We start from the raw sequence: 21,417 nt of genomic DNA, 5'->3' as shown, positions 1-21,417 counted from the left end.
TGTTTTGCAATAAATGGATAATAATATTATGGAAGGGTTATACTATATTAAAAAATATTAGCAGGTCATAAGGTCTTGCTGAGTATTAATGAAGGGTGACAGATAAACAAGAGTGGCAAGCTGGATGATGGGAGTTGGTGTCCCAGGGTAGGACAGATCCTACAGCTCCCGTGGTCTTCCAGGTGCAGCTTTGATGTGTTTTGCATGTCTCTTCCAAGGGCTGGGTAGAATATGCTCAGTGATGGGAAATTCATTTTCCCTGTACCTCTGTCCCACTGGGGGAGTAAAAAAAAATATGTGCTGCTGGGCTGAAGTTTGCTGTGGTCTAATCTCCCTGGTCCTGGTTCTTCCCTTTGAGGCCACATTGCCTGTCTAGGCTGTTGAGCCCTCTACCCCAGAGAGAGGTTTAACATTCCCAGTTGACCCTAGTTCCCTGGCCTAACTCTGCCGTCTTTCTCAGACCCCTGGCTTTATCTCTCTCTCTCTCTCTTCCTTTTTTTTTTCTTTTCTTGGGTACCAGAGATTGAACTCAGGGTCACTTGATCACTGAGCCACATCCCCAGCCCTATTTTAGAGACAGGATCTCACTGAGTTGCTTAGTGCCTCGCTTTTGCTGAGGCTGGCTTTGAACTCATGATCCTCTTGTCGCAGCCTCCCAAGCCACTGGGATAATAGGCATGTGCCACTGTGCCTGGCCTGTCATTCTCTCTTTTCATATTGATCTTGGCCTTTATGACTTGGCTGCCTTTCAAATTCCTTGATCCATTGGGTCCCTCTCAAGTCTCTGCTTACTCCTCCACCCCAGATGCAGCTTCAATGTGTTCTGCACATCCTGGTGTCCCTGTACCTGTAAAAGAAAAATTGGCAACCCTGGGTTGGTTGACTATACCCAGTGTACCATGCCCTCACTTGCATAGCAAGCCCCTGTGTTGGCTGAAAGTAGCCACCATATGCCAGCTGAGCATTTTTATCTGCAAGTTAAGCATGCCCACCTCCTTGGCACTCCATCTCCTCTCCAGGGACCTCCAACCCTTCTTCCTCTTCCACCTGACTCAATTATCACCTCCATAGAGGACTCCCTGGAGGATGGCTCCTCTCTAGCCAGTTACCTGCTAGACATTGTCCTGTCACAATCCTGCCAGTTCCTGGAGCTCAGCATGCTTGCCTGCCTGCTTTCCTTCCTTCCTCCCTTCCTTCCTTCCTCCCTTCCTTCCTCTTTCTTCCTGTCTAACAAGTGTCCATTGACATTGGGTGTGTGCCCTTTCCAGTCACCATCCCATATTTTCCTTTAACTGGTGGGCCAGAGTCCCCAGCATCTTCTCACATCTCAGGATCTAAATCCTGGGACATCCCAGAATCTATCTTTCCTCCACCATTCATACTAAATCTGACACCTAGTCTGCCAAGCTCCCCCAAACCCAGGGACTCTTTCATCTGCCCCTTCCTTCTGTCACCTCTAGGGCTAGGTCCTCATCAGCTTTTCCCTGCCCTATAATAGTCCCCACCTCACAAAAGGTTTTTATTGCAAGGGATGGTGCTGGCTTGTGTGTGCATGCATTCACAAACGTTTATTGAATATTTATTGAGCACCAACCTTGTTTACTTTTTCTGGTTAAATAAAAAATACTGATGTTGAAGCTGACTTCCTTTCCAACTTAGTTGTACTGAGTGGGAAGTTTGCAATAAACAGCTTGACAATTGCTTCGATAATTTGCAGCAGTGAGAAGGACTGCCTGGAAAGTCAGGCCCCACTTTCATTCTCCACCCCAGAAGGTCAAAGTTCAGGGAGTTTCTGGACTACAGATCTAACAGACTACCAGAAGCCCCAGAGTGACATCTCAGGTCAGAACTGGGACTTGCCTCCACATTCATTAGATACTGTGAATTCCCCCATTCTGGCCCATCTTCTTTCTGTCACCTGTAGCTGACTCACTTCAAGCACCTGCAGCATCCCAGGCATACTGGCCTTTGAGAGAGGGGTGTCCTGGCTGCTGTGGAGGGAGCCAAGACAAGCAGGCAGCAACAGAGAGGGTTGTGTTCAGCCAGCTGCTGGATGACTGTCAGGAAAAGACTTAAGGCCAGAGGGAAGTGGAGAGGCTGTAGGGAATGACCTGGGACAACTGCATGATGTAGATATGCTTGTGCTAAATAGGCCAAGTTAGATTATGAATCAGGGTTAAGGATGTGCTGATTTTAGTGCATTGACCATCAGCTTGACGATGTTCTTGGGCAAGCGATTTAGTTTCTCTGAGTGGCATCTATTTCTTCATCTTAAATGGGACAGTCATACCAATCTTAGAGATTGCTAGAGTTTACATGAGATAATATAAAGAAGCTCTTGGGAGTCAATAAACGGTAGTTATTTATTATTGTTTTGATTAACCTGGTATTGAAGTTGGGGTTGGGCAGAAAGTTCTAGCAGATGGCAAGAAGCTAAAAGCCTCAGGGAACATTTAAGTTCAGGCAGAGGCAACCAAGAGACTTCCACAAATAAAAAGAGCAGGTGCAAGGAGGGAAGAGAGGTGAAGCTCAGGTTAGAGCAGGTGGAGGGAGGGTCAGAGCATGCCCAGGCAGTGCCAGGATTTTTCTGGATTCTCAGCAGCTCTGGGGAAGTTGGACAGAGTATGCAGACACTGGTTTGCTGGGCTAGAATTGTTTTCACACCAAAGCAGATGCTAAAGATGACTCTAAGTGGCCCCTAGAACAGGGATAGCAGGGCTATGGGGCAGGAAGCCAGGTAGCCCATCCAGACCTGGCCCAGAGATCACCCTCTGAGAGCATCTGACAGTCTCTTACCAGGACAAGATGTCCTGATCAGACTTCAAGAACATGCTCATCTTACCTATCCAAGGATGCTTGTCTGACATTTCCAGGTGTTACTGATGACTAGAGTCTCCCCAACTACCCCAGGAGTTTCTCCATGTTTCCACAGTTCTTGGCTAGCTGCTTTATACATCAACGGGTTTTTCCCCTACAATGCAGGCATATGAAGTAGATGCTGTTCCTATTCAACAAAGAGCAAGGCTCACACAGATTAAGAACCTTGGCCAGGACCCTAAAACTGACAGGGCTGGGACTGGTCTTCCTGACTCTAAAACCCTACATTCTAAGCAAAACCTAAGGTGTTTCAGTTCCTTTGGCTGAATAACAAATTACACTGAGTTTTAGTGGCATAAGACCAACCATTGATTAAGCCCTGATTCTGTGGGTCATAAATTCAGACAGGGTACAGCAGCCCTGACTTGGGTCTTTTCCATGATGTCTAGATCCTCTGCAGTGTCTTAGAAGGCTGGAGGCCTTACTCATCTGATGGCTTATTCACACCCAGATCTTCCACTTGCGGCTGGCTTGAGGCTGGGTGCCTAAGTTCCTCTCTACATAGGCCAGTCCAAAAGGCCTGTCTGCATGGACTCCTCTGGGATTCCACATGGCATGGAGGTACTGCCTCCCCCAACCTAGGAGTATGGGTCCCCCCAGAAAAAGAGAAGCAGGTAGAAGTCTATCATCCTTTAAGGCTTAGCTTTGGAGAATGGAACACACCCATTCTGCTGGATGCTCCTTGTCAAGGCAGTCCCAAAGCCATCCAGACCTGCAGGAAGAGGAAACAGACCATGCAGCAAGGTGGAAAATGCAATAGAACACAGGAAGGAACCTGGAGGGACACATCTTTTGGATGAAGGGCTCAAGGGGATCAGCCTTGTCCTAATCTTCTTTGTAGCTCTTATAGATCCAGCACATTGAAATAAAATTAGCATTACTAATTTGAATAAAAACAAATAAATACAGAATATCCAAGTCAAGTTGAGAGTTTCAAAATCATTCTTCAAATTTCCCCTTTACTACTTTCTCTTGCACCTCTGTAGATGGAGCGTTCCATCTCCTGTAAAGGTGGTGCTGCTCCCATCTTTGTTTCTCCCATCAGAGACGCAACAGGATGCCATTTTATTATGAACATCTGCTCTACGTCTTGAAATAGTCTCTGTAGGAAAGTGCTTGAAAGCCTCACAGGCATGACTTCACACTTCCATCAGAGCCACAGCTCTTAGGTCAGCATCACCCCTCTCCTACATCAGCATCTCAAAGCCTTTAATTTTTTTCCTCTCAGGCTTTCCTGGACTGTGCATGGGAGTTCAGAGATTCTGAAACTGTAAAACACAGGCTTATTGTGGGATTAATTTAAGCTCCAATCATGTAGAGAGAATAGAGGTAGGACCTGCATAGTGATTTTTTTTTGTCTGTTTTTTTTTTTTTTTTTTGTCTCCCTCCTTCCCTTCCTCCTCCTGTACTTTTCCACATGCATTTTTGGTTTTGTTTGTAGCTCAGTACTCTCCCACCTGATCTCTAGTTCTGTGGAGATTCACAATTCTTTCTTTACCTTGCTGTTGAGTGTGCTGCTGCTGAGAGTTGCTACAGAAGGAATTCAGATATGGCACCCTGGACAGATGGCAAGAGTCTGGCATTGAGCACCATCAGACCTACGCTGAAGACCTGCACACCTCCTCTCTGGATCACATTCACATTTAAAAAGGTATGAAGTTGAGCAGAGTTAGAGTATCTATGGTTCTGTTTATAAAAAATAAAGTAAGGCAGTGAGGCTCAGCAGTAGAGTGCTTGCCTAGCATGCACAAATCCCTGGGCTTGATCTCTAGCACTGCAAGAAAAAAAAAATCAAAGTAAAATTTCAAAAAGTTTAAATCCCAAATAGTATGCTTACTATAAGGGAATTTAAAAGTACAAGTGGACTAAAAAAGAAAATACTTAAAGACAAAACCCCTAAAAATTTCTTGGTTGTATTTTCAGAAAGTTCTTTCCACCCCCAATACAAAATATTTTCTACAAAATAAATATGGTTTATACTTCAGAAATCAGAACATGGCTTCCTATGCTTTCCTCCACTTAACATATTTCGTCAATAGACATTTCCCTTTGGCAGTGATTGAAAGAGTGATTATTTGTTGCATGAGTGCACCATGATGCAGCTTACTAAGCCCTGTTGAGGACATTTAAATCGTTTTATTGTTTCAATTAGAATCAATAGCATGATAAACATTCCTACAGCTCAATCTCTTCATACATCTCTTACTGTGTCCTCAATATTTATTCCTAAAAACATAGTTAATTTTTTTAACAGCTTTTGGGAAGAAAAAAAAAACTAAACCAAAATATAGTCTCCCAAAAACTTGAAGTTTATATACTTATAGCAGTTTTTGGGTATGCTAAAAAAAATCATCATAACATGATGCTTTCCAAGTGACAAAAAATTGTGAAGATTTTACAGACATCACTGCAACCTCTCCATTGACCATATGAGAGGGTATTGTTATTCTCATATATAGAAGGGGAAAAGTGAGGATCTGATGGACAAAGTAACTTGCTCAAGGTCATGCAGACAGGAAATGCAGAGGTGTGCTTGAAGCCCAGCTCAGGCTGATGCTAATGACCCTGTCTCCATACACTGCTCTGCCTCCCTCTGCACATTCACAGAAACTGGCACCTTAAGAAGCACCTGAAGTATTTTTTCTTGATTATTAAGCTAAATGTTCTGTTCCCTTTTGGCTGCTATTTCCATGCACTGAGCTCTGAATGACTAAGAACCATTTTTTGATTAATTAGATTTTTGTTGCCAAGGAATTAATTTGGTCCCCTACCCCCTCCTCTTTCTCAAAAAGCACACAACAAAATGATTTTAGCAGCAGGGATAATTACAGAAAATGTGGTGTTAACTTGAGTGGAATACAAATATTTTAGATTTTTTATTGTTCTCCAGGACTGCCAGTGTGGGAAGAAAAGAGTGAAATAAGCTGCATTCAGTAGACCTTAGGAGAGAGCAGGACCCAGCTGGGAACCTGACGCCACTTTTGCACATGCCCTCTGACAGACTGTGAGAAACCAGCCATGAGACTGGAGCCTGATCAGAGAGGAAGGCTGAAGCCCGTTGGAATCCCTGGGACTCAAGAAGATAAGAAGAGCCCAGCAAAGGTGCAGTCAAGCCCTTCCTCTTTCCCTGCACCTTCCTTGCCTGGCTGCCTTAGCTTTCTCTGCAGGTAACCTAAGCCCAGTGCAGGGTCACATCTGTGGGTTTGAAGGAGCGCTGCAGGAGGCATGGGCTACAAGATAGATGTCTCAGGGCAGGAAGCCACACTCACACCTATAGTCCAGGTTGTAGACTTGGAGGCCCAAGAGCTCCGGCTCTTAGCTCCCTGGACCTGGACTTATCTTAGACTTTCATGAATTTTTCCTCTCTGTGCTTGAGCACCTCTTAGTAGCTTCCTATGGAAGAATTCAAGAAGATACATTTTCTTCACTTTTTCAAGACTCAACATTCCACGTTTCTTTCTTCATCATACTCAAAAAGTAGTTTGGATACAGAATCCTCGGCTGAGAGCTAGAATCTTGAAGGCATTTCTTTCAAACACTTCTACAGACACATTGCTACTCAAAGTGTGGTTGTGGCCCAGGGTCAGTCTGCAAACTATTCATCATCCGTTTGTGAAAAGAAGTACAGAAGTTGAGAGTAAGCATTTTGAAATTTTGATCCTGATTTGAGTTATTTTGTGTGTGGTGAAATTGAGAATAAAACTTGGGGGCATTTAATTTGTATGTTTTTTTGAATTTACTTTTTTCTAATAATTGTTTCCTACTCTATTCTAAGTTTTATTTTGTTCTCTAAGTCACTGGGTGTTACAGATAGTGTGAGAAGCACTGTTCGTAAGATATGGCTTTGACCTTAAGGAGTCCTTTGTCGGTGTGATTGTGGTGTTTTATGAATAGCTCATTTTTTCTCTCTGAAGGTGTTAAGGTTTTCTTTTTATCCCTGGGATTTGGTGGTCTTTTGTCATTACTGTGCAAGGCTCACATGAGTCCTTCCTCCTGGAGATTCATTCATTCGCTCATTTATTCATAGTGATTTCTCCTCTCTTTTTTTTTCCCCTCTGTTCCCTTTTTTCAGGAATTATCACCCAATGGTTGGTTGGGCATTGGTCCTCAGGTTTCAGCTGTTGAATCTTTAGCATTGTCTTCTTATTTCCATTCCTTTTTCTCTTTTTGTTTCACTTCTCAAGATTTTATCAACTTTATCTCTCAACTCTTTATTCTTTAAAATAGACTATATATATGTATATATATATATATATATATATATATATATATACATATATATATATTTTATTTTACAATCTTTCTTCTAATTCTTTTTAATATTCTGTCCTACTTTGTGTGCAGTATCTTTTTTGGGGGTGGGGGTGGGGGTGGGTACCAGGGATTGAACTCAGGGGCACTCAATCACTGAGCCACATCCCCAGCCGTATTTTGTATTTTATTTAGAGACAGCGTCTCACTAAGGTGCTTAGAGAGTACCTCGCCATTGCTGAGGCTGGCTTTGAACTCGCAATCCTCCTGCCTCAGCCTCCAGAGCCAGTGGGATTACAGGCGTGTACCACCACATCTGGCTATGCAGTATCGTTTTTAAGGAAGCTGATTGGATGCATTTCTTTCAAGTCTTTGCTTCCTGCATTATATCTGTTTCCTTTACCTTTTGTTTTCCTAGTGTACTTCCCCTCTCTTTACATTGATGGTCCTTTTCAAAGATCATGGGTGTCCATTTTTATCTAATAATCTGATGGATACTTCTGTATATAGGTATGGGGGGATGTAAATTAGCAGGTTTTGCTCTTGGGTGATTGGGAAGGAGACTGATATAGGGACAACCCAAACATCACTATATGAGTCTTTTATATGGGGTGATTCTGTTTCCTGAGCTCCTCTCTGGGGAGGTGGTAGTGGTGGGCAGTGTACTTATCTAGCTGAAGTGCTCTGCATGTCTCCTGGAAAGACTGATGAGCAGATCCAATTTCACACACAGACAGACCTCAGCTCTGCACTGCTGGGCTCTTCCCCCACGGCCGTTCTGGTTAAGTCTTAAGCTTCTCTAAGGATCAGTAGGGCATGTTGCAAAAATTTATTAAAATCTCACATCCACTGATGTCCCTTACCAATTCTCTTTACCTGGGAGGGAACAAAGATAAATATCTGTGTCAATGGACTATTTTTAAGCAGAAGACTACATCCTGTACTTCTAGAGTTGGCTTGTGAAAGATTGAAGACTTATTAATATTCGATTTCTTTTCATTAGCTCCAGCCCAATTAGGGCCTCATTGCGTGATGCATAATTTGATAGGCATGCCTTCCACATATTCATTAACATATTGATAAGAGTGTTGAACAGGAGAGGGGGAAGGACAGTGCCCAGTGGCATGTTACTAGAGACCTCCACTAATGAAGGCTGGAATTCTGTCTGTCTGGCACTGCTCTAGCATGGCACTGGAGCTTAGTTGTATAATACGCTTCCATGAATGTGACCACACTCTCCCAAGAGAAATGCAGGTGATCTTGTGAGATCTGTTCCTAGTGAACCACACTGGTTGTAGTGTGTACCAACCACTTCCCTTTGTTCTTGAACTGCTATTATTATTTAATTATCTCTTTTTTGATTTTTCAGAGAATTGGTATTCAACTTGTGAGTTATAGTTTCGGAATCTGCCGCATCACCCTTTTTTTTTTTTTTATTTTACTCATCACTCTTTCTAAAATGAACATTGCTGCTGGGCGTGATGGCATACTATGTAATCTCAGAGGCCCAGGAGGCTGAGGGTGGAGGATTGCAAGTTCTAAACCAGCCTTACTAACTTAGTGAGGCCCTAAGCAACTCAGTGAGACCCTGTCTCTAAATAAAGTATAAATAAGGGCTGGGGAAGTGGCTTAGTGATGAAATACCCCTGGATTCAATCCCTAATATGAAGGAAAAAAAGAGAACATGGCCTTTTCTGGCTCCTCTCCTGGTCTCACAGTTCACACACACATGTTGGGGACGCCCTGTCCTCCCTACACTGGGTTATCATTGGTGTGGGCCTGGCCCATACATCTTATTCGAAATAGTTTAAACCCAGTTCATGTGCCGCAGTCCGGCTGCAGCAAAATAACCGGGGGGTGACGAACAACTTGTGTACATTGATACAGCAGGAGTGGGAGCCGTTTGTTGTAGGACAGGAGGGGTATTTATACATTCCACACAGCTTATCTTAATTAACATAAACTAGATACAGCAGTCAACCAATAAGGAATCTCCACACTTAATGGCTCACTGGCGTTACTTCACAAACCACTCCCTCTGGCAAAATGCCAGGCGCCATCCTGACTTGTTTACAGACCCTAACATTCATGAGCTCTCTTTACCTTGAGTTTAGATGTCTGCTTTTCCATGTATGTTCTGTGCCTTCTAGTTTGAAATTAATTGTCCTTGACAGAGAATGCAGAAGCTAAAGGAGTTAAGTATGTTTTACTTTCTTTTTTTTTTTTTTTTCATTCAGTGAACATGGCCCTGAATCACTCAGCTAGTTTATTCCTTATTCTTCTTGGTTTAAACATTGATTTTAAGAAAGGAGCGGGCTGGGATTGTGGCTCAGTGGTAGCGCGCTTGCCTAGCACGTGTGAGCCACTGGGTTCGATCCTCAGCACCACATAAAAATAAAGATATCGTGTCCTCCTACAACTAAAACATAGATTAAAAAAAAAGGTACATGCTAAGAAGATACTTGATTTAGTGTCTAAAATCTTACTCCTCCTGCAACAATTTATTTTACTGAAGTCTATCACTGCAAGCAAAACCACTATGTGTACTTGAGAAGGGAGCCTATTCTACTTAAGTACCTTTAGACCTGCTCAAGGAGGGGCCACACTTGGTGGATACAGGAAGAGCTGGGGCAGTTCTAGGGCCTGAGTGTGCAGGTAATGTAAGAGCCAGGACTACAGCACAGGGGAAAGGAGAGGTCAAGGTGAAGCTCTGTGGCTCAGAAGGTGCTGCCTGCAGTGACCCTTGACCACCTCTTATTACCCTCCCTCAAATCCTGCTCTCCTTGTTTATTATGTGGTCAGTTCCAGCTGGACTGGTCTCTGTTCCTCAAACTCACTACGCCCTGCCCTTTGCTGCCTCAGGCTCTTTGCATTCTGATAAGCTACTCTTTGTCCAGCTCTTTTTATTCACAGCTCCTCTTCACTCTCAAGTGAGTTCAAAGGCCCTTGCTCAGGAGTCTACCCTGACCACCCAATCTAAAGTGACCTCCCCTCCCCCAGAGCATTATCATCTTGGAATTCCTTGTCTTTACCAGAATTTTCTAGGTTATTTCCTTGCTTACATGCTTATTATGCCCTCCTCCCTCAAACATAAACTCTAGACTTTATTTGTTTTTCTACTTTTGATTCCCAAGGTTTCCTCCGGAGTCTGGCTTGAGGGAACCAGCAAGAACAACTTTGCCAACTTTCCAATTTTCTTGAGGGTAGTCCTTGAAGACTGCAGGCTGGGGATACGCAGCCCATGCTCTAGAGCAAGGATAGCAACTACAGCTCATGGGTCCAATTTAGCCCATGACCTGTTTCTGCAAAGTTTATTAGAACACGGTCGTACTCATTCCTCTTATGTATCTGTGTATATTATTATCTGTGACTGCTTTCACCCTGCAAGGGCAAAGTTGAGTAATTATGACCAAGCCCACATGGCCAGCAGAGCTGAAAAGATTTAGTATCTGGCCTTTAACAGAACAAGTTTGCCCTTCATTGCTCCAGAGAGAAGATCCCCTGTGTTACGTCAGACGTTGCTTTCATGTGAGTTGATACCACGATGACAAGATGTTTCATGGCTTCTTCCCATGGAGGCCTCTTTCATGTCTGTGCGTTTAGATATGGGACAGAATCTTACGATGATGAAAATGTTGACTTTGGTGATCTACTTAATTCAGATGGCAAAACTACTTTGACCCAAATTATCCCAAGAACAGAGATCAATGTGTTTTCTCTAATTATTAATTATCTCTAATTATTAATTATCGGGACAACACATGGCATAAGCCACTCTGCCTGTCTGTCTTTTTATTCAGAGGAAGGATTTAACAGGGTGCTTTGGTGGCATAAAAGATAGTCTTAAAGTGTAAGATTGTATTATTTTTATTATTTCCCTTTGCTTAGATCTCTGTGAGAATCATGATGTTTCCAAGGCAACACATGGCTTGGGGAGATTGAGCGAATACTCCCGGTGCACAGGGATAACATCACCGCTACCACAACAATGTTCTCCAGCACACTGACGTCCCTGTTCAGAGGGACCCGTCCTCGTGATCAGGATCTGGGAGGCATGAGTTTCAAAGGGAAATGATTACACATATGTTCAGTAAATTTGCAAGCCCTCCTTGTGGCACAATGGAGAAGGGAACACACTTAAAACTACACACAGGACTTGGCTCCTGCCTTCTCCAGGTAGGGGAGAGGTTGTCAACAACTGTTTTGTTACCTTGTCTGGCTGAAGGAGATGCTGTTGAATCTCTTTTCTGTTGTTCATATCTATTGCAGACACAAGTTTCCTCCTTTTTTTCCCCATACCAAATATTACAAAGCTGTTCAAATTGCCAGATCATTTCCCCCAAGATGACAATCATTTCTTTAATGAAATCCTTAAAATTTTCTTATAAAGATTTTTTTTATAGAAAGCCACAGTTATTTAAAAATAAAAAAGGAAAAAGTCTCTATGTAATAGCTGTTGTTAATATTTTGTTATAGACTCTTTCCAGACATTGCCCTATGGACTAAAATTAAACATACATATGCATACACATGTATATGCGAACACAAATATATTAATATTTTAGACAGGGCACAACACTATACACACTTTCTGAAATGCTTTCTTTTTAACTGAATAGGATGTCATGATAATTTTTCTGTTCTTCTGTAATCAGAATAGTGTGACGGTTAACATCATGTGCTCTGAAACTGATCACCTGTTTCAAATCCTGACCCTATCAATTACTAGCTCTATGACTTTAATTAAGTTATTTTTAACCTTTATGTTACCTCAGTTTCCTCATCTGTAAAATGGAGATGATAATAATGGGATCTACTAAATTAGGTTGTTGTGAGGATAAAATAAGTTAAGCCTATGTGAACTGCTTATTAAATTTTAGCTATTATAATTTCTACATGTTAATGCATATGTATCTATATCATAATTTTATTGGCTGCATATTATACTGTCACACTTATTGAAAGCATCCTTTTCTGCTTTCCTTTGGTGTTATGGTGTATGTGTGTATTCATTTAATGCATGCTCTGCTATTATTTTTTGATATACCATGGAGTTGGAACTGTATGTTACATCTGAGCAGAGAATGTGGAGGAATCTGTTAATACTTTCTTACTGTAAGAAGTCCTGAAAATATTCATAGGAAAAAGGAGCAGACTTAGCTGTGGTGCTCAGCAGATAAGAGATGATGCTATGACTACACATGAACTTTATGAAGTCTTGATTTGGATCTACTACTTTCTGAGCATCATAAGCAAATCACTTAACCTAAGTCTTAATGTTTGTATCTGAAAAATTAAGATTCTTTTGGTATCTAACCCCTCAGGGTCTTGTGAAGGCTGAATTAGGACATTTGCCTGGTTCTTTGCCAAGTCTCAGTATACATTAGATGTTATTATTAGAAACTGGGAGTTACCATTAAAATATACAGTGCATGCACATACACTTACACAGCTTATCTATCATTTGAGAAATTGTAAATTTATGTCTTTAGTTCCTTCCATTTCCATGGACTCCTTCCTGGTTAATGAGCTACCATGTCTCAAATTCCCACCTACTTTTTTCATGCTCAGCTTTTGTGGTGCTGCAGCTGGGATTCTGCTAACCCCTTTCCTTTGTCAGCGGGACCCATGTTAGGCTCTGTCACTAGGGGGCGCTACATGGTGACTGGAAGCAGGAAGAGGGCAAGTGCTTTCCCATTTACTTCCAGTTCCTGCCAGCATCACCCCAGCGCCACTTTCTCACTTTGGCAGTGGCAGTTGATTTCCAGAGAGCAACTGGCTCTGGCCTTCATTCTTTCTCTCACACTTACGGACCCAGCCCCGGCAAGTTAGCACACCTTCTTCAGAGGTCTGGTTCCATTTTTGTAGGGGCTTCCTTCTTGCTTCTGCCTTTAGTCCTCCAGCCAGGGCACAATAGTGCTTCCTGCAGTTTTCTTGGAGAAACTTCATTATTCCCTTTTTGTCTTCTCAGTTCTCTAATTTCTGGTGAACAGCCATTTATTTATACTAAGTTATCTCTGTTAACATTACTGATGTGGTTTCTGTTTCCTGACTGGATCTTCTCTGATACCACATCTAAAACTTCACTTTCCCTAAATAAGACAGTTGAGAAGGAAACATTCATTTTATGAGCAAATGTGTTGAACTTGATCTGAAGAAGGGCTGTCAGGAGCTTTGTCTTTATCATGCTGCCTGGGCAGGCTCATTCAGCAGTACCTGTTGGAGCAAACTACCGGCCCTTGAAGCTGTGCCAGGGGCATGGCTTGGTGTGGCTGCTTTGTGGGCTACGGGCTGCCACCAAGGGCGCAAGCAGGGTTAAGGTCTCAAGTGAGTGGCCACATTTGAGAAACAGAATAATTCTTTAAGAGAGGATGAGAGGAGAAGAGGAAAGGGGGAAAGCCCATTGCAGAAAGATGGAGAGCTACAGTGATTATTGCAACCAAAAAAAAAAAAAAAACAATTATGTGCAGGCAAGATGGGCAGAATGCAGGGTGAGAAGCTGGATGGAGTCAGGAGAGGGAAGGAATCACGAAGACTATTAGTCTTGGTACTAAAGGACAGTTTCAGCCTCTCATTTATTTGCTGATAATAAAAATGGCCTGCACAATAGGTTGGTCAACACCACTTTCTTGCTTCATTGGTTTCCAAAAGGACTAGCCACTTCCCTGCTGAGGGATTATTTCCAGGAGCCTGTCTCAGGTCACTCACCATGACCTCCGCATTCAGCATTCAGTTCCCCTCTCCGTCTCTGTCTGCCTGTCTGCCTGTCGGTCTCTCTTTCTCACACACTTCTTTATTCACAGGGAGCACTGTAGTCTCCTGGCCTCAGATGGGACACCTGTCCCTAGCGACCTCCAGCAGTGATCCTGCCCAGAGCAGATCCAACCAGCAAGCAAGACTTCAAGAGAGCAGCCTTGAGGCCGCCCTTGCCCTCTGACCTCAGCAGTCCAGATCTATACGTTTCCATGATGATTTTATTGTGTTCAAAGAGCCAGGTGTTGCTACCCCTGGGCAGAAAGTTAAGGGCTAGGGGGTGGGGGTGCTGGATGACTCCATCTTCAGGCTGCTTTGGGAGCCTGGAGGGTCCTTGGGACAGAAGCTCCTGTCCTTGGCCTGAAAATTAATTATCCAGGCTAAAAATAAAATATGCCCTTTGTTTGTTGAGAAAAGATTCAACAGTGAAGGACAAAAGCATCTAGGGCCTCCACCAAGATTCTTTTAAATAAACTCTTTATTTTGGAATGATTTGAGTTTTACAGGAAAGATAAAGGCAGCACAGTGTTCTCATATGCCCATCTCCTCATCTTCCTTGTTGTTAACAGCTTATGTTACCCTGGCTCCTTCATCAAAACTAAGGAACAAACACTGGCACATGACTATTACGAACTGAACTCCAGTCTTGATTCCGATTTCACTGGCTTTTCTACTAATGCCCCTTTTCTGTCCCAGGATCCCCTCAGGGCACCCACCGTATGTATTACACTTAGTTGGTACATCTACTTAGTCTCCTCTGCTGTGACAGTTTCTTAACCTTTACTTGTTTTTGATAACCTTGAAAGTTTTGAGAAGTATCAATCAGGAATTTATAGGCTTTCTCTGGCTCTGGTTTTTTTTTTTTTTTTTTTTGGTACCAGGGATTGAACTCGGGGTACTTGATGCTGAGCCACATCCCCAGCCCTATTTTGTATTTTATTTAGAGACAGGGTCTCACTGAATCGCTTAGCGCCCTTCACCTTTGCTGAGGCTGGATTTGAACTTGCGATCCTCCTGTCTCAGCTTCCCGAGTCACCCTGGCTTTGGTTTTGTCTGCTGTTTTTCTCATGGCTAGATTGGGGTTATGAATGGGGAAGGAAGACTGCTTTGGTCCCTCTAAGGAGTGGACATGTTGAGTGATGAGCCCAGATGCTATCGGTATCAATTATCAGTCATGCCACTGTGAGTTGAATGTGGAGGGACCCTAGGATGGGGGTCTTGGTTTGGATTTCTTCTTTCTGGACACACAAGATCATAGACTGTGCTGGGTGTAGTGGCCACATCCTCTATTCCCAGTGGCTTGGGAGGCTGAGGGAGGAAAATCACAAGTTCAAGGTCAGCCTCAGCAACTTAGTGAGACCTTGTCTCAAAATAAAAAACAAAAATGGCTAGAGATGTAGCTCAGTGGTAAAGCACCCCTGGGTTAAATCCCCAGTACCAAAAAAAGGCCATGGATTGCAATGAGGAAGGACCTCAAAGCTGGGAGTGGGTTGGGAATGGTTGGTGAGTGTATGGGAAGAGCAGCAGGCTAAAAACGAGAAGGTCTGCCAGTACCAGGCCTAACTCCATCCCTTCTGAACTGTGTGAGGATTATTTAACCGCCCTGGCCACAGTATCCTTATTCCCCTATGAGTACACAAACCTGTCCCCTCGCTTCCTCCTATAGTTGGTGACTGGATCAAATGACACATGGATATGAGAAGACTTTAAAAATATAAAAAGCAATACACACATGGGGGAAGTCCGTCTTTGAAGTCTGCACTGGGGTTTTCAGCATTTCAGCCCCAGCAGGAGGAGAAAGATTTATTTATTGACCCCCATTTACAAATACTTGCAGATGTGTATCTGTTTGCATGTAATCTTTTTTTAAAGTCAGGTTTATTGATATATAGATATATGTAGTAAAATTCATCCTTGCTAAGCATACAGTTCTAAGTGTTTTTGACAAAAAGAATGTAAATATGTAATCAACACCACAATTAAGATATAGAATATGTCTATTACTCCTTTATCCCCAAATTCTCTTTTCCCTCATACCCCATTCCTGTTAACTATTGATCTAGGGTGTTTTTGTTGTTGTTGTTTTGTTTTTGTTTTGGTCTAGAGGATGGCATATAAATTGAATCATGCTATATGTCAACTTTATATTTTCAGTTTTAAAAAACAGCATCCCCAAGGTCTAAGTCAAATATGATATACTGTATCTATATAAAGTATGCAATCTGATAAGCCATCGTGCATGGACACGTTTGTGATATCACCACAATCAATATAGTGCATGAACCCGTCACCCTTAAGGTGTCCTCTACCTCTTCCGCGAACACATTTCCCTACACTCATCCTGATATGCCTAGTGCTTATTCCTGCTCTTAGGCCTTCATGTACCCAGCTCTCTTCCCCTAAAGCTACCCAGCTCATCCTTGAAGTCTATCCAAATCCTGCTCATCTTTTTAAAACAATTATTTATTTATCCTAATTTGCTATATTTGACAGCATAATGCATTTCGATTCATAGTACACAATTTTTCATGTCTCTGGTTGTACACAAAATAGGGTCATACCATTCATGTCTTTATATATGTCTAAGTTTAGGCTAAAGGCTATTTGCAAGTTATCATTTGAGAATAATTCACCCCATATTTTCTACTTTCTTCTCTGATCTTAATGTATTTACACACACTCTCTCATTATCTTCATCTTCTAGCCTTCTGCGGTGAGGTAGTCCAGTGGCTATCAGCCTGGATTCTTGGGTTCAAAAACTTGTATTCGTGTAGTTAAACTTGGGCTCCTATTTAACCTATCTGTGCCCTATTTTCCATATCAGTAAAATTAGGAAGACAATGTAGTGCCTACCACAAAGAATCCTTGTGAGGATTAACTCGGTTTACCAACATAAAAGAAGCATCTTGTTACACAGAAAAGCATTAAATGTCAGTTATCAGTATTTAAAAACTTTTTAAGGGCAAAAACTGCAACTTTTACTACACCCATGATTGACTTTTGTGTGTATGTGTGTGTGCTAGCAGGGTGGTGGGCACATGGAAGGAGATCAGATGTGTTGGAGTTTTTGATCCAGGAGCCACTTGAGCAAGTCAAGGTTTTCTGTGAACACTTAACATCCTGCATACCTGCTTGTGTTTTCTGAGCTGTTGGATGAAATAAAAACAAAGCAAAACAAACTTCCAAACCAGAAAGGTCCAGGCCCTATGACTTGGTAAATAGAGATATGTCGTGCCCATTTCCATGGTTTTGAATGTCACCAATAGTAATCTACTGTGGAAAATTGTGTATAACATTGTCATCATATGATTGGTTTTACTCATACATGGATGTGCCGTTGGCTTAGGAGCCAGGCAGGTGGGTTCTGCACAATGAGGAGCTTGTCATAACATAGAGAAGGCCAGAAAGGATTCAAACATTTGGTGGGCATCTACTTCAGTGGCATGTCAGAGCTGGCCCTGCCAGCTGATTGTTAAATTTTCAGGATTTTTTGTGAGCTAGTTATTAAGCATCACCATTATAAAAAATTAGATTATATAAACTTAAATAAATTATATTAAAAAATAAAGGTAATAGAATATGTCACAATGAAACCCACCATTCTGTATAATTGAGATGCACCAATAAAAAACAAAGGTATTAAATATTCAGTTACATCCAGATTGAGTAGGAATACTCAACTAATTATCTTACAACTATCTATGCTCTTGAGATTATATTTCCATTTATTGCACCAATGTGGTGAAAATATTATATGATGGGGTGCTATTTCCAGTTGCTTGTGTTTAATGATGTCACATGATAGCTTGAAATTGGCCATGGTGGGAGTATTTACATCAAGATTTTGGCAAACTTTTCTAATCAGGGCTTTTAATTCCTAGGTGGTTGATTATTAACTATTTGCTGGCATATTACTGATACTGCATATCAGGCATGGAAGTTGAACTTTTTTATTTGCAAGAAAAAAAGGCTCCAAAGTATTACAACTGAAGTGAGGAAGGGCTCCTGGTAAGGGTACTTACTGAGAGAAAGGTGTGGAGGCTACCAGGGAGACTCAAGAACAGGCCTATCCAGGGCTATATGGAGCAGAGGGGAGGGGCTGGAGGTTGTTCTGAATCCAAGGACACTATAGTGACCTTAGAACAGGGCCTTGGGCTCTCTGCTGTGGTTCATTGCTATTCTTATGGTATCTGCTTCTGTCTGTCCTGGTCCCAGCTGGTTTCCTTCCCCTCTGCTCTGCATTGTTTCTGTTATAATGTCTGCCTCCTTACAATTTCTCATGCCTTTGTCTTGTATTGATTAATCATAGCCATTACTGTTTTCATTATTTGCTCCTGTTGAAGGTTGTATTACTCTCTTTATTTTTGTTGCTTTAATCTCTGAGAGAAGGGACTCAAATTGACCCATCTCTCTCTTTTTTTTTTTTTTTTTTCCAGGCAGGATCAGTTGGAAGCTGCCCTAGGTTTACCTGGCTTTTGGCCAGATGTCTACCTGCCCACTAGAGCCAGCAAGAAAAATGTGGAATCATGTTAGTACAAATTTTGGTCTAGTACAGAGGAATACAAAGATGAATCAGTTACTACCGAAATGACTAAACTTAAAAGGTAACTAGAGGAGCTGGGATTGAAGCTCAGTGGTAGAGTGCTTGCCTAGCATGGCGTGTGTGAGGCACTGGGTTTGAACCTCAGCACTGCATATAAATAAATAAATAAAATAAAAGTCCATCAACAACTAAAATAGCTAAATAAATAAATAAATAAATAAATAAAATGACTCAGTTTGGTAAGGATTTGGTACATTGCTGCAAATTTCATCCACTGATGGAGTAAATACAAATTTGTACAGCATAAGGTGTAGAAAGAGGTATTCAGTAGTATCTACTGAAGTTGCTTACATACCTCCTTTGTGATCTAGAAGTTCTACCCCTGTCAGTCTCTAACAGGGAAGAGGGCTTTCCTACCTGGCTAACTATGTTCAAGAATCTTCCTAGCAGCACACATTGTAATAATGCCAAATGGGAAACTCCTCAGAGTCCATCTGAGGAGTTGTGGTAATTTCATACAATAGAGAACTCATTATTGCTACACACAATAGCATGGATAAATCTCAAAAACATTATGCTGTCTGAGAGAGGCCATATTCAAAAGAGTATATACTATCTGATTTCATTTTTATGATATTCGAAAACAGGCAAAACTAACTGCATTAAGTCAGAATGGTAGCTACTCTTTGGAGAAGGTATTGGCTGGGAGTGGGGCATGGAAGAGGCTTCAGGGTGTTAGAAATGCTTTATATCTTGATTTGGGTAGTGGCTGCCTAGACGTAACATTTGAAAATGTTCTTTGATACTCTTAAGATACAGGCTCCTTATTGTATATGTTAAATTTCAATAAAAAGTATTTAAAAAATGAGAGATATTCATTGCTCCCAAGAATTTCATAGCTTACCCACGAGGGGTGACGGACATCAAAAACACAGATGCCTAGTTTAGAGGGAAGTGCTAATTAAAACATGTCTGAAGAGCCCTGTGACCTCAAAGGATGGGGTGACTGATTCTGCCTTGAGAAAAGTATGCACAGAGCTCTGGTTTATTGGGAACATAATATGTGCCAGGGACTTAAAATTACTTTGTGCTTTCCCTATAGCATAATTTATGAGATGAAACCCATGAATAGGCTTTTGAGTGATACATAGGTATTCAACACAAAGTAATGAAAATTACATCAGCATTGTGGATACTATTCATGAGAAAACCCTTTTGTGATTGTGTCTTAGTTTCTAGAGGCAGCTGGAACAAGTTTATTAGAAATCTAGTGGCTTACTGCATCAGAAATTCATTCTCTCACAGTTGTGGAGACCAGAAGTCCAATGTATGACAGTTTCTAGAGGAAAATCCACTTCCTGCCTCTTCCAGCTCCTGGTGGTTATCCTGGTATTCTTGGGTTGGAAGTCACATCATTTCAGTCTCTGCCTCATTGTCACATTACCTTCTCCTCTATATGGCTTCTGCTCTTTGTGTGTATCTTATTAGGAAGCTTGTGATGGCATTTAGAGCCTACCCAGATAATCCAGGATCATCTCCTGATTTTAAGAGCCTTAATTTAATCACTTCTGCAAGGACCTTCCCCCAACACAGTCACACTTACAGTTTCCCAGGATTTGTCATAAATATATGTCATAAGGATTTGTCATAAATATTCGTCGTAAGCTATTATGAATGGCTTAATTAATAATTAAGCAAATTTATTTGAACATGACTAAGTATGTGTTGCCAGAGAGGGAAGGGAAGTTTGAACACACAGGAAAATCCCTGTAATGTGCTCCATGAGGATTGTATTTCCCTATACACTTGCCCTGGAGCTAAGACCCTTGGTTGGAGGCGCACCTGTGGACACACACACACACACACACACACACAAAACTTTTGTTTGAACTGCATTTTGGTCGAGTCTTAGGTCTCTGGAGATTTCCTGGAGCCACCTTGCAGCCCACCATTCACAAATCACAAAAATCACCTCAAAAGGGAAAGTATTTTTAACTTCTTGTACATCTCCTGGATCTTGTTTAGGTATAATTTCTTCTTTTCCAAATAAAAACACACTGTGTATAACTGACACAAAGACAGCTGCTTTGGCAAAAGCATGAAGTCCTGTCCTCCTCGCTTCTCCAAAGAACTCATTTGAAAACTATTATTGTCTTAGATCAGAGGTTGGCAATCATTTCTAGCAATGAGCCAGATAGTTAATATTTAGGGCTTTCCAGTTTGTAAGGTTTCTGTTGCAACCACACAGGGCTGCTGTTGTAGAGAGAAGGTGGATAAGAACAGAATGAATGGGCATGACTGAGTCCCAGGAAAATTTGTGGACACTAAACTTTGAATTTCATATAATTTTCACATTACAAAATAATCTTCATATGATTTTTTTCCTTACCATTTAAAGATGTGAAAAAAATTCTTAGCTCAAGGGCTAAACGGTGGCCTGGATTCAGTTTTCGGGTGGTATTTGGCCAACCACTCTTAGATAACAGCATCTGGCCTGCGGAAGTTGTTTTAAGATTTAAAATCCCTCAGCCCCAGGAACAGAAAAGACCTCAACGGCTACTGGTCCTCAATTCCCACCACCACCTCTGATTGCCACTCATCTCCAGGAGCTGTCACCCAATGCCTCCTTGGAACACTCACGGCTTCAGGAACACCAACCTCCTGGGCCTCATCCTGCCTCTCAGTGTGCATGGGAGTTCTTCCCCATGCAGAGCGGCACCTGTCTCCAGCGACAGCGTCTACAGGATACAGTTGGAACTGTGAAGCACAATATTAACACATCAGGTTAATTTCATGCTCTACTTGTCTTGGGCTGATATTAACGAAAATTAAATTTTGTGCTAATCAGCCTTGGTGTTCAGCAGGCACGGCATAAATTTGCGATTTCTGGCAAGGGTGGTTAAGTTGTATTTATGCTATTTGTGTGGTGGTCGAATAACAGGGAAATACTATTACCAACAATTAAACTCCTTGGCTGACAGATGTCACCAGGC

The 21,417-nt window shown here is 41.9% G+C and overlaps 1 long non-coding RNA gene across 10 annotated transcripts in view; it reads left to right on the top strand.

Annotated features, from left to right (window-relative positions):
- The window catches only part of LOC124088645 (uncharacterized), an 82,749-nt gene extending 62,330 nt beyond the window's left edge, over positions 1-20,419 (top strand). For 7 of the 10 annotated variants that reach the window (XR_009226151.1, XR_009226146.1, XR_009226153.1 and 4 more), the window contains 3 exons: positions 4,388-4,528; positions 5,768-5,979; positions 18,318-20,419. This is a non-coding gene — a long non-coding RNA (uncharacterized LOC124088645). Of the gene's footprint in view, positions 1-4,387; positions 4,529-5,767; positions 6,583-11,016; positions 12,636-18,317 lie in introns of those variants that run through there. The other 3 variants (XR_009226152.1, XR_009226149.1, XR_009226147.1) reach the window with 3 other exon arrangements.
- The last annotated feature ends 998 nt before the right edge of the window (positions 20,420-21,417 follow it).

This window comes from Marmota monax, unplaced genomic scaffold (genome assembly GCF_021218885.2).
Source record: "Marmota monax isolate L192 unplaced genomic scaffold, Marmota_monax_Labrador192_F-V1.1 WCK01_AAM20220418_F8-fsc00061, whole genome shotgun sequence".
Lineage (NCBI taxonomy): Eukaryota > Metazoa > Chordata > Mammalia > Rodentia > Sciuridae > Marmota > Marmota monax.
The sequence above is the reverse complement of the archived record's forward strand: the minus strand, read 5'-3'. Positions and strand labels throughout refer to the sequence as shown.